The sequence below is a fragment of the Desmodus rotundus genome, chromosome 6, assembly GCF_022682495.2.
Source record: "Desmodus rotundus isolate HL8 chromosome 6, HLdesRot8A.1, whole genome shotgun sequence".
Lineage (NCBI taxonomy): Eukaryota > Metazoa > Chordata > Mammalia > Chiroptera > Phyllostomidae > Desmodus > Desmodus rotundus.
In genome coordinates this window covers 105,259,726-105,269,330 of record NC_071392.1, presented here as the reverse complement: position 1 = coordinate 105,269,330, position 9,605 = coordinate 105,259,726, and the positions used below count along the sequence as shown (strand labels likewise).

The window sequence follows — 9,605 nt, the reverse complement described above, 5'->3', positions numbered from 1 at the left end:
CAGGCCCCGCCCCCTGTCCGCTCCAGGCCCCGCCCCGCTCCGCGGTCCCCAGCTGCTCTTTTCCTGGAATTCCTTCCTAGCAGCGGGGACAAACACAAGTCACCTCCGCACCTTGGCCCACCCAAAAACTGGCCCCGGGAGTTGGGGTTGCAGCCACCTGTGGGCTCAGGCTCCAGCCACCGCCCGGCTCTGCCTCCTGCTGGCCCCTCGGAGGCCAGCTGCCTGGGCCTTTACAGTGTGGCAGGCCCCGGCGGGCATCTAGGAACCGTGAGCAGCACAGACCTTGTGGGCTTCATTGTACCCGGGCTAGACTCACGCTCATCACACAATCGCATGACATAAATGTATAACTAGGGAGCTTTAGTGGGGACCAGACGTGGCCTGCGGATTGGGGAAGGCTTGTCTAAGGACCTGAAGCTGGTCTCCGGTGAAGGGAGTTGGAATGGGAGAGGGCAAGCCAGGGAACGTTTATTCACACCTGAGCTGTTCGTAGTAACAAAAACATTGGCAACACCCCAGATGCCCATCCACAGGCGAGTGGGCAGATACACTGTGGAATATTCACACCATGGAATATTACACAGCTGTGAAATCGAATGAACTTCAGCAGCGAACAGCAACACATCTTTCTCAGAGATAATGTTGGGTGAAAAAGTCGCAGAAAACTACCTACACTATGGTGCAACTTTTAGAATGCATAATAAAAGCAAAACCCAAAATATGCATATTTAGACACATGCACGTGGTAGAAAATGTTTTAAATCAAGGGAAAGTTAAGCAGAAACTCAAGAATGGTTACCTCGGGTCAGGAGAGGGGAGGAACGTACAGGTCACATTCAGGTTATCGGTAATGTTCTGGTGCTCAGGTGGGATGGTGGTTCCGTTTCATTTCATTAGATTATAAATAAATTGATAATAAATAAGGAGAAAAGAGAGGACAGGGGAGTGGAGGTGCAGGGGCTAGAACATCAGGTGAGAACAAGGCCACGGAGAGCCTGTGGGGTACAGTGAGGCCTCTCCCCGAGAGTGCTGGAGAATCAGTGGAGGGTTTTATGTGGAGGTAAGACAGAATCAAGTGTTTTTTTTTTGGGGGGGGGGATTATCAAATTTTGGTCCAGGAATCGTTAGCATCGATGTTACCTGGGAGCTGATTATAACGGCCGACTCTCAGGCCCCAGCTCAGACCTACTGAACTGGAATCTCATCTTTCAACAAGATCCCTGATTGTCTCATGTGCGTGTTGCAGGTTAAGTCTGGGTGTGCCGTGCGACCAAAAAGGGACCAGGCCAGAGCTGATCTGCCCCAAGCAGGTGGGTAGTGTGTGGGCTCTTGACTTCATGTGGGAAAAATTTCACAACACAAGTCGAGATGACTTTGAGAGTGTGTTTGTTAAAGCTGGGGACGGTGAAACAAAGGAAGGGCTTAGGGTAGAAGAAGCAACAGGAGAGAGCCTGGGTGGTGCTCTGCTTTGGATCTCTAGAAACATTACAGAAAAGAAGTGAGCTGTGTGGACTTACTGAGAAGTAAAAGTCAAAGGGACAGAAATGAGCCACGGCAGGTCTGCTGTTAGCTAGCTCACTGAGAAGTCAGAGAAAAGGGTGCCATGGCAATAGGTTCAGGCAGTAAGCCCAGGTTCGGCTGCCATTGCCTTTTGCTCCTCTGCTTGCGAGTCTCCTGGAAACCCTTAGAGTTTAGGAGAGAAAAATAAAGATGCACACCTAAGAGGGAAGAAAGGTGTGGGCATGCTCCAGAGAGAGCCCTGCTGGGTCTTTATACTGAGGGTTTTTACCTGTTTTCTAAAGGGGACAATTTTAGGGGAGGTCTTAGGGAGGATCTCAACAGAGTATTCATCGGCTTCACGCTGATGCACCAAATGAGATTGATTCCCTGGACTTCACCCATCCTTGGGTGTGGGTGGCACAGCGGGCATTAATTGGATTTCTGTTACCTATCTCCCTGAGTAGGGTGATTTAAGCTGTGACCCTCTGGTTGGGGAGAAGTGTAGGCCACTTACTTTCAAGTGTCCTAGGTTAGGAAAGATAGGATTTTGTGATTTACTCGGTGGCTGGAAACTGCTCGACCATTTGACTAGCTGTCATAGTTTCGGTATTCCACTTGTCCTGGCTCACTGACGTGTCTCAGCTGCAGTGGGAGGCAGGCATTGCAGAGGGGCCAGAGTAGGTCTGGAGACCAGGAAGGAGGTAACCGCAATGGCCCCAGGTGGAGGGGCCAGTGACGGTGTGGGGAGATGGGGAAGATAGGATTCAAGCTACATTTATTTAGGCGATAAAATCAGCTGAACCTGATTTGGATTGCATGTGGGAGTGATAGGGGAACTCAAGAGTTAAAGATTCTAGCTTTAGTTATAGTTCATAGGCTTAAAAGATTAATGCATGTGGAAAGCTGTTATTCTAGGAAATGGAACGTGTGACCTATGTGACTCCAGAGCTCAAGAAGCCATTCAACTTTTGTGCCGGAAGATGGTATCAGAGCCTTTGTGCTCCAGGGAGGGAAGCCCTAGATGCAGATAAAGGATCGTTGGCTTGACCGGCCAATGAAGAAGTTCTAGGAAAACCCCTGCCCGACTGCAGCTCTTACCTAATTAACCTTTTCTCCAAACCCCTTACCTACCTTCTATCCAAGTAACCTTTTTCTAAACCTTTGCCAGACTTTTCTCTTTATAAAAAGGTCAGCCCGAGATGGGATGTTGAGACAGTTTTTGAGGGTCCATAACCCGCCTTCTTCTCAGATCGCCGGCCATCTGAATAAAGTGCCCATGAAGTTTCACTCCTTGTCTCTACTTACTGGTTCTGGCAGTGACAGGCTACATAAATGCCCACTTTTCTGGTTTCAGGACCTTCACTCTCTACCTCATTACTGTGGCCCCAGCTCCTGCCTTGGCATTCAAGTTCCTCGCCCATGTCAGGTTCATCACTCCCCAGCACGTTCTTCAAACACCAGCTAAGCTGGATGACTTGCTCGTCGGTTCAGGCGACCCATTTTCTTTGCTCTTCCTCCCATTGTGGGGTGGACTCGAAATCTCCTCCTTCTGCACCTGGGCTGGACTGAGTTACTCGTTTCCCTGATAGAACGTGGTGAACGTGACATTCCTGGACTTTGAATCTAGGCCATAAGAAGCCTTGCAGGGCCCTGACTGCTGTAGCTCAGTTGGCTGGGCATCATCCCAGAAGTCAAAAGGTCATCAGTTCAATTCCAAGTCAGCACATGCCCGGGTTGCGGGCCTGGTGCCCAGTTGGGGCATGTGCAAGAGGCAACCGATCAATGTTTCTCTCATACATCGATGTTTCTCTCCCTCTCTTTCTCACTCCTTTCCCCTCTCTCTAAAAATAAATAAAGAAGAAGCCTTGAAGCTTCCCCAGGGTCTCTCAAACACTCTCTCTGGGAACACTGACTTGCAATGTAGGGAGTCCAACTGCCCTGGGACCGTCACACCAGAGGACCCATATACAGTCCTTCCAGTCGCCTGTTGGATGCGTGCTTCCTTTCTGCCATCTGGACCCACAGACCAAACACATCAGTGAAGACAGGTCGGACTCCCCGAACCAGAACAGCTCCAAGTGAGTATGTGACTCTAGTCATGCCCTGTGGAACACAAGAATTACCCACCTGACCCCACCCCACTATAGTCCTGACCTGCAGGCACATAGTATAATAAAGAGTGGTTGTTAGTTGAAGCCACTGAGTCTTGGGGTAGGTGGTTGTTATGCAGCAGTAGGTGACAGGCACGCTGGCTCCTACTCACCAATGCCCCCAAATTGCCTTTGTTTTGTTAAAACTGCCGGAAACGTCTGTGGGTACAGAAAGCACAAACTGATCAGCAGAGAAAAGGAAAGAGGGGCAGAAGCAAGGGAACAAAATTTCTTCCCCCAGCAGCGTGGCCCAAAGCCTGCTGGGAAATTTGCTACCTGGCTGTGCCCTGAGAGGGGCTTCCACCCCACATGTACGTGGGCCTGGCCTCACAGACCCTCAGCTGGAAGCATGTGAACACATAGAAAAACAAGATGAAAACCCAGGAAAACCCCAAATCCCAGATGGGGTGATGATGTGGGGAGTTACCTGCAAAGGAACCCTCAGTAGCCTGCCTGCTCCAGGGCCTTCCTTGGACTTGGGTAGTCACCAGCTGACTCTGGAGCTCCATGGCCTGCTGGGCTTTGTGGGCAGTACTTGGGGTCATAACTGTTGGCCCGGGCCAAAGACCTGGCTGCTCTGACTGGCACCCCGTGTGTAGCCCGTCTGCAGACACACTTGCCGGTCCCCAGCCTGGTATCATAGATGTGTTGCCGGGTCCTGGGAGCCCAATTGCAAGCTGATGGTTGAGTAGTCCATGGGTGGCAGGATATGGTTCTTGGGCCATCTTTCCCTCTGCCATCATGCCTGACAGGCTGGCACCCTTGTTGGTGCCCATGTGGAGCCTGATGACATGCTGGCCTGTCCTCATGATGGCGTCATCGAAGTTCTGCACCTGCTTCTGAGAGTACCTGGTGCCGATATTCACACCGCTCTGCAGCCCCTTTGACGTGGCCTTCCCTGCCAGAGCCAGAAGAGACAGCCGCACTGTGTCACGTTCCCGCTTTAACAGGTCATTGGCCTTGAACAAGTCCCCGGAGTTCATGCCATAGACGACCACTGCCTCCATGAAGTTGGAGAGGGCTTCTAGCGGGTGCCAGTTTTGCATGGGGCAGTTGGGCTGGGGGACTGAGCCAGCTGCAGTTTATTGGTGAGTATGCACAGCATAATTCTGTCCTTCAGACCCTCCGGAAGTCGGGATGGATGAAGAGGCCGTGCGTCCCTCAGTCCAACTGCAGAATTCCGCCTCCTTCTAGGGTGATATTTGGACAGGAGCCAGTTCTTGACCTCAGCCGAAAGCCCACAGAGGCCCCTTGTTGAACTGCGTGGAGCTCAGCTATGATGTGACGAGCTGATGTATGTATATATTATGAAAGTGTCACCAGACGGGCTCTGGGCCCAGAGCGGGTCTGCCTCGGGCCAGCCGGTAGCAAGTGGGTTCTTGACTTGGTGTAGGAAAGATTTCACAACACAAGTCCACATGATTTTGAGAGTGTGTTTATTAAAGCTGGGGATAGTGAAACAAAGGAAGGGCTTAGGGTAGAAGAAACAACAGGAGAGAGAAAATCAGAGAAAAAGGGGACCTTGGGGACAGGGTCAGGGAGACCCTGGGACCAGCGGCTGCTGCCTGCTGCTCTCTGGCTGCAAGTCTCACGAGTTTAGGAGGCAGGCAGAGGAGGTACAAGGGGTGGGTGTGCTCTAGCGAGAGCGTGCCCCATGTCCTTTGTCTTGAGGCTTTTTCTCTTTCTTTGGTCAGCAGGAGTCCTCAGGGAGGCCTTAGGGGAGGGTCTTAACAGAATATTTATCAGTTTTTCAGGTGCGTCCTTCAATATGTTAATTCATCAAAATATGTATATACAGGGGTCAGGGGTTATTTTCTAGTTCGTTTTATTTTTATTTTTATTTATTTATTTTTAGATTATACTTTAATTTCAGTTAGAGCATTTTTTTAAAGATTTGATTTATCTACTTTTAGACAGAGAGGAAGGGAGAGAGAGAGGGAGAGAAACATCAATGTGTGGTCGCCTGTCACACACCCGCCACTGGGGACCTGGCCCGCAACCCAGGCATGTGCCCTGACCAGGAATTAAACTGGCGACCCTTTGGTCTGCAGGCCGGCGCTCAATCCACCAAGCCACACCAGCTGGGGCTCGTTAGTTTTATTTTTCAAGAATGTCGTCAAGAACGTCATCGAAGAGGGACTGGGACCGAAGCCAGTCTGTCCTGGAATATGTAAGCCATTTGCTCCTAAGTGTCTTTGGTTAGGAAAGATAAAACTTTGTGATTCATTGGCTGGCTGTAAATTGCTCAGACTGTTTGGCCTTATTTATTATTTTGCCTCAGTTTCCCTTATTCTACTGTTAGGGATTTTCCTAGCTTCATATTATCCTACTTCAAAAGAATTCTCCCATCGAGTTAATTAACACACCCTTCACCTCACATATTTACCTTTTTCCTTTTTCTTCCTTCCCTCCTTCCTTCCTCCCTCCCTCCCTTCCTGCCTCCCTCCCTTCCTTCCTTTCTGTGAGAACATTTCAGTTCTACTCTCAGCAGAGTTAGACAATAGTGTTACCAGCCAGGTAGAGTTACCGTGTTGTATGCAAGATCCTCAGATCATATTCACCTGATAACTGTCAATATTCAATAATTGCTTTATTAAACTCTCCTCAGTTACTCAGTTTGAGTGTGTTGCCTGGTCCCTGCCAGGACCTGGGGGACACAGGCTGGTCTTGAACTTCTCCATGTCCACACACCGTGGGCCAACGTCTCCAGAGCTGGAGGAGGAATGGAGGGAGATGCCTCCCCCAAAATGCATCCCCCACACAGCATGCCATTCACAGGTGAAGACAAGAGAGGCACCGTCTCAAACACACAGGATTCTCTCACATATCCTTCCTGAACAACAAAAAAATCTAGTTCACGATCTCATTCCAGCCAATGAAAAGCAGCCCATGCAAACAGAACCGATGAGGGAGACTATCCGAATCTGCACTGTGCGTACTGATCAGGGGCATCGTCGCCAGTTAAACCAAGACTGTGGCAGAGGCATTGGCAACTGAGTGCCTCGGCACCGGATGCAACTGTTATAGTTGCGGAGGGGAATCGTTAGTTCTGGCGTGAAGAAAAGCGGGCTTCGAAGGCAGATGGATTAGTTAGGATAACCCCAGCTGCTGTAACACATCGACTTTTACAAAGACCTGGCAAACGTGCTAGAAATAGAGTTCTTGTCATGTACCAAGTCTGGTGGGTGGTAACGCTCTGCTCAGTCCTCCTGGGACTCAGGATGAATCTGGTGGGTCTCAAGGTCGCCCTGAGGCTCATCCTTATTCCAGCCACTCAAAGGGGGAAGAGAGTACCCGGGGTGGGGGGCGTTAGGGTTTGGAGAGGCCAGGCTCAGAAGTGGCACATATCCCACCTCAGCCCACATCCAGTCCCCATGGTGGAGTCATGTGGCCACAGCAAATTGTGGAGAGATGGGAACGGCCCCAGCAGCCAGCGCAGAAGGATAGGAGGGTAGGGATGTGGGTGAGCTTCTTGCATCTCTGCTGAAGTGGGAAAGCGCGTTCCTCAAGGAAGCCCTTTTGCTCTTCCCATACGACATGCCATCATCTTCTGTGTATTGGAGAGTCATGTGACCTCGTCTAACCCCACCAATCAGGTAAAGGGTCTTCACAGATAGGACAGGTTCAAATTATCGCAGATCTCCGGTGCTGACCCAGGGCCGAGTGGACAGCAGGAGGTGGTTGTGTGTTGGTGGAATGATGGAATATAAGTGGACAATTCAGGTCATTGTTCCCAAGCTCCTGAGATATATGGGAAGCCTTCACCAGAGCCCTTCACCTGTGTCTAGGCCAGCCCAGGGCTCAGGCTGCCTTGGGTTAAGGGAGGGCAAGTCAGTGCCTGAGGAAAAGGATTTCAAGATAGGCAACTTAGGAGCTTCCCTTCCTGGGAAGCACATCCTTGCCTTTCCCTTCCCCTTCTTCTTTCCCCACAGACACGCATCCTGTAAATGCTAAAGGTTCCCACGAGGCTTGCAACCAGGAGAGCAATAGGCAGCAGCAGCTCGTCCCAGGCTAACCCCCTGAACCTGTCCCCAAGGTCCTCTTTCCTCTGACTTTCCAGTGAGTCAAAGCAGGGCTGCTTAGGCTCATTTTTTCCTCTAACATTTCCAGAAAGTCAAAGCAGCCCTACCCAGCCTCTTTCCTGTTGCTTCTTCTGTCCTAAGCCCTTTCTTGTTCCACCGTCCCCAGGTTAAATAAACATACCCTAAAAAAAAAAAAAGACAGACAAATTAATCCACCCCCATCCCACATACTCATACAACACATGTGTCGCAATAATAGCTACTATTTCTTGAACTAGTCACCAGGGGAAGGGATTAACATGCATCATCTCTAAGCACCTTAATCAGCCCCACTCACTGGCGGAAAAACCAAGGCCCCAGGTGGTCACAGCTACTGAGAGATGCTGCTGGAATTTGGGTGTGAATATGCCAGACCTCAGAGCCTGTGCTCTTGGCCTCTGTCAGTGTTCAGGAAAAAGCAGAGCAGGCTGGACAGCAGCCAGGTCGGGGGGCAGAGCCCTGGGTAGGCAGGCACCCCTGAGTTAGCACCCCTGTTCGGCCACCCGGCTGTGTGGCTGAGGGCGGGTCGCTTCATTTATTCAGCACACAGCTCCCTAGGCTGGCCCTGCACCGGCCACTGAGGATGTGGAGAGAAAACCCGCTCTCTAGTTGGCTTGCTCACAATGCAGCAAGGGAGCCTGTGCCATCGATTTGCTACCATATGACAAGAGTCATTAAGTATTTCTTCCTCCTTGGCTCTGCTGTCTTCCTCTGTGAACTTTGGGCGAGTAGTTGGAAATGAAGGATTGCAAAAACGCAACACTGACAGAGCAAGCATGAAACGCAGGCGGTCCGGGGGCCTGGCCTCACCTGGGACAGCTCTGCGACTTTGCACAAGTTCTCTCCGAGCCTCAACTTCCTCACCTGTTGAGAGGGGATAGCGCGCCTAATGCCAAGCTCGCAGGGTAACACATAGACCACCTAATTCATAGGACAATCTACATACACACCTAACTCATAGGATAACCTGTATCCCTGTATCCATACCTAGCCCATGAGATAACCTGTATTTGTTTGTGTGGGCCAGATTTTGCCCCTGGCCCCGTGGCCTCCTTCACTAAGGTCTCTGTGGATTCTGATCTTCTAGGATCTCTGAATAGGAAAGAGGGCAAGGGAGGGATGTCTCCATCTCAAATTTATCAGACAGGATTAGGATCAGCTGCACACAGCACACAGTCCTAAAATAATCGTAGCAAAAAAACGAGACAGAAGTTTACTTCTCTGTCATGTAAAAGAAGTCTAGAGTGGGCAATGCACGGCTGGTACAGCCACTCCACACAGATGGCTCCTTCCATCTGTCTGCTCTGCCATCCTTCGCACACGGCCCTTATCCTCTTTGCGCATGACGGCTTTCTTCTTTTAAAGCGACCACCTGATTTGCTCACAACAAACTCCACGTCCGTAGTCCCGTGGCCACTCCTAATCATAAAGGAGATTGGGAAATGCCTTGAGTCTGAAAAGTGAGGTAGACAGCCAAACCTTTTCCAGCTAGGTAGAAGTGGGTAGCAGGTATGAGCTAGAAGTGGGTAGCAAGGTATGAGAAGGCAGCCAGCCGTTTCTGCCACATCAGATAACCCAACTTATGAGAAGGGTGTGTGCATCAGAGGAGGGACGTTAGCAGGCAGCCAGGCTCTGCCATCCAATTTGTCTCTCCTGCCTCACAACTTTCAGACCAAGAAATTAGGAGAACATAACAATGATACCTGCTCTATTCCAGGCCCCGTGCTGAGCCTCGGGTGAACATTATCTCAGATTTTCATCTCTCAGCCTCTCCCATGAGTGGGCCTCCTGTGGTGGGGGGGAGGGGTCATGTCCTGCCTGTGCCAGCTGGGGCAGGAGACCTCCAAACCCAGTTGTCCCCCAGGTGGATAACCATCCAGCCCTTCCGTTTTCA

At 50.7% G+C, this 9,605-nt stretch overlaps 1 pseudogene; it reads right to left on the bottom strand.

Moving 5' to 3' along the window:
• Positions 1 to 4,091: 4,091 nt before the first annotated feature.
• Positions 4,092 to 9,055, bottom strand: LOC112303753 (calponin-2 pseudogene; annotated as a pseudogene).
• Positions 9,056 to 9,605: the final 550 nt, after the last annotated feature.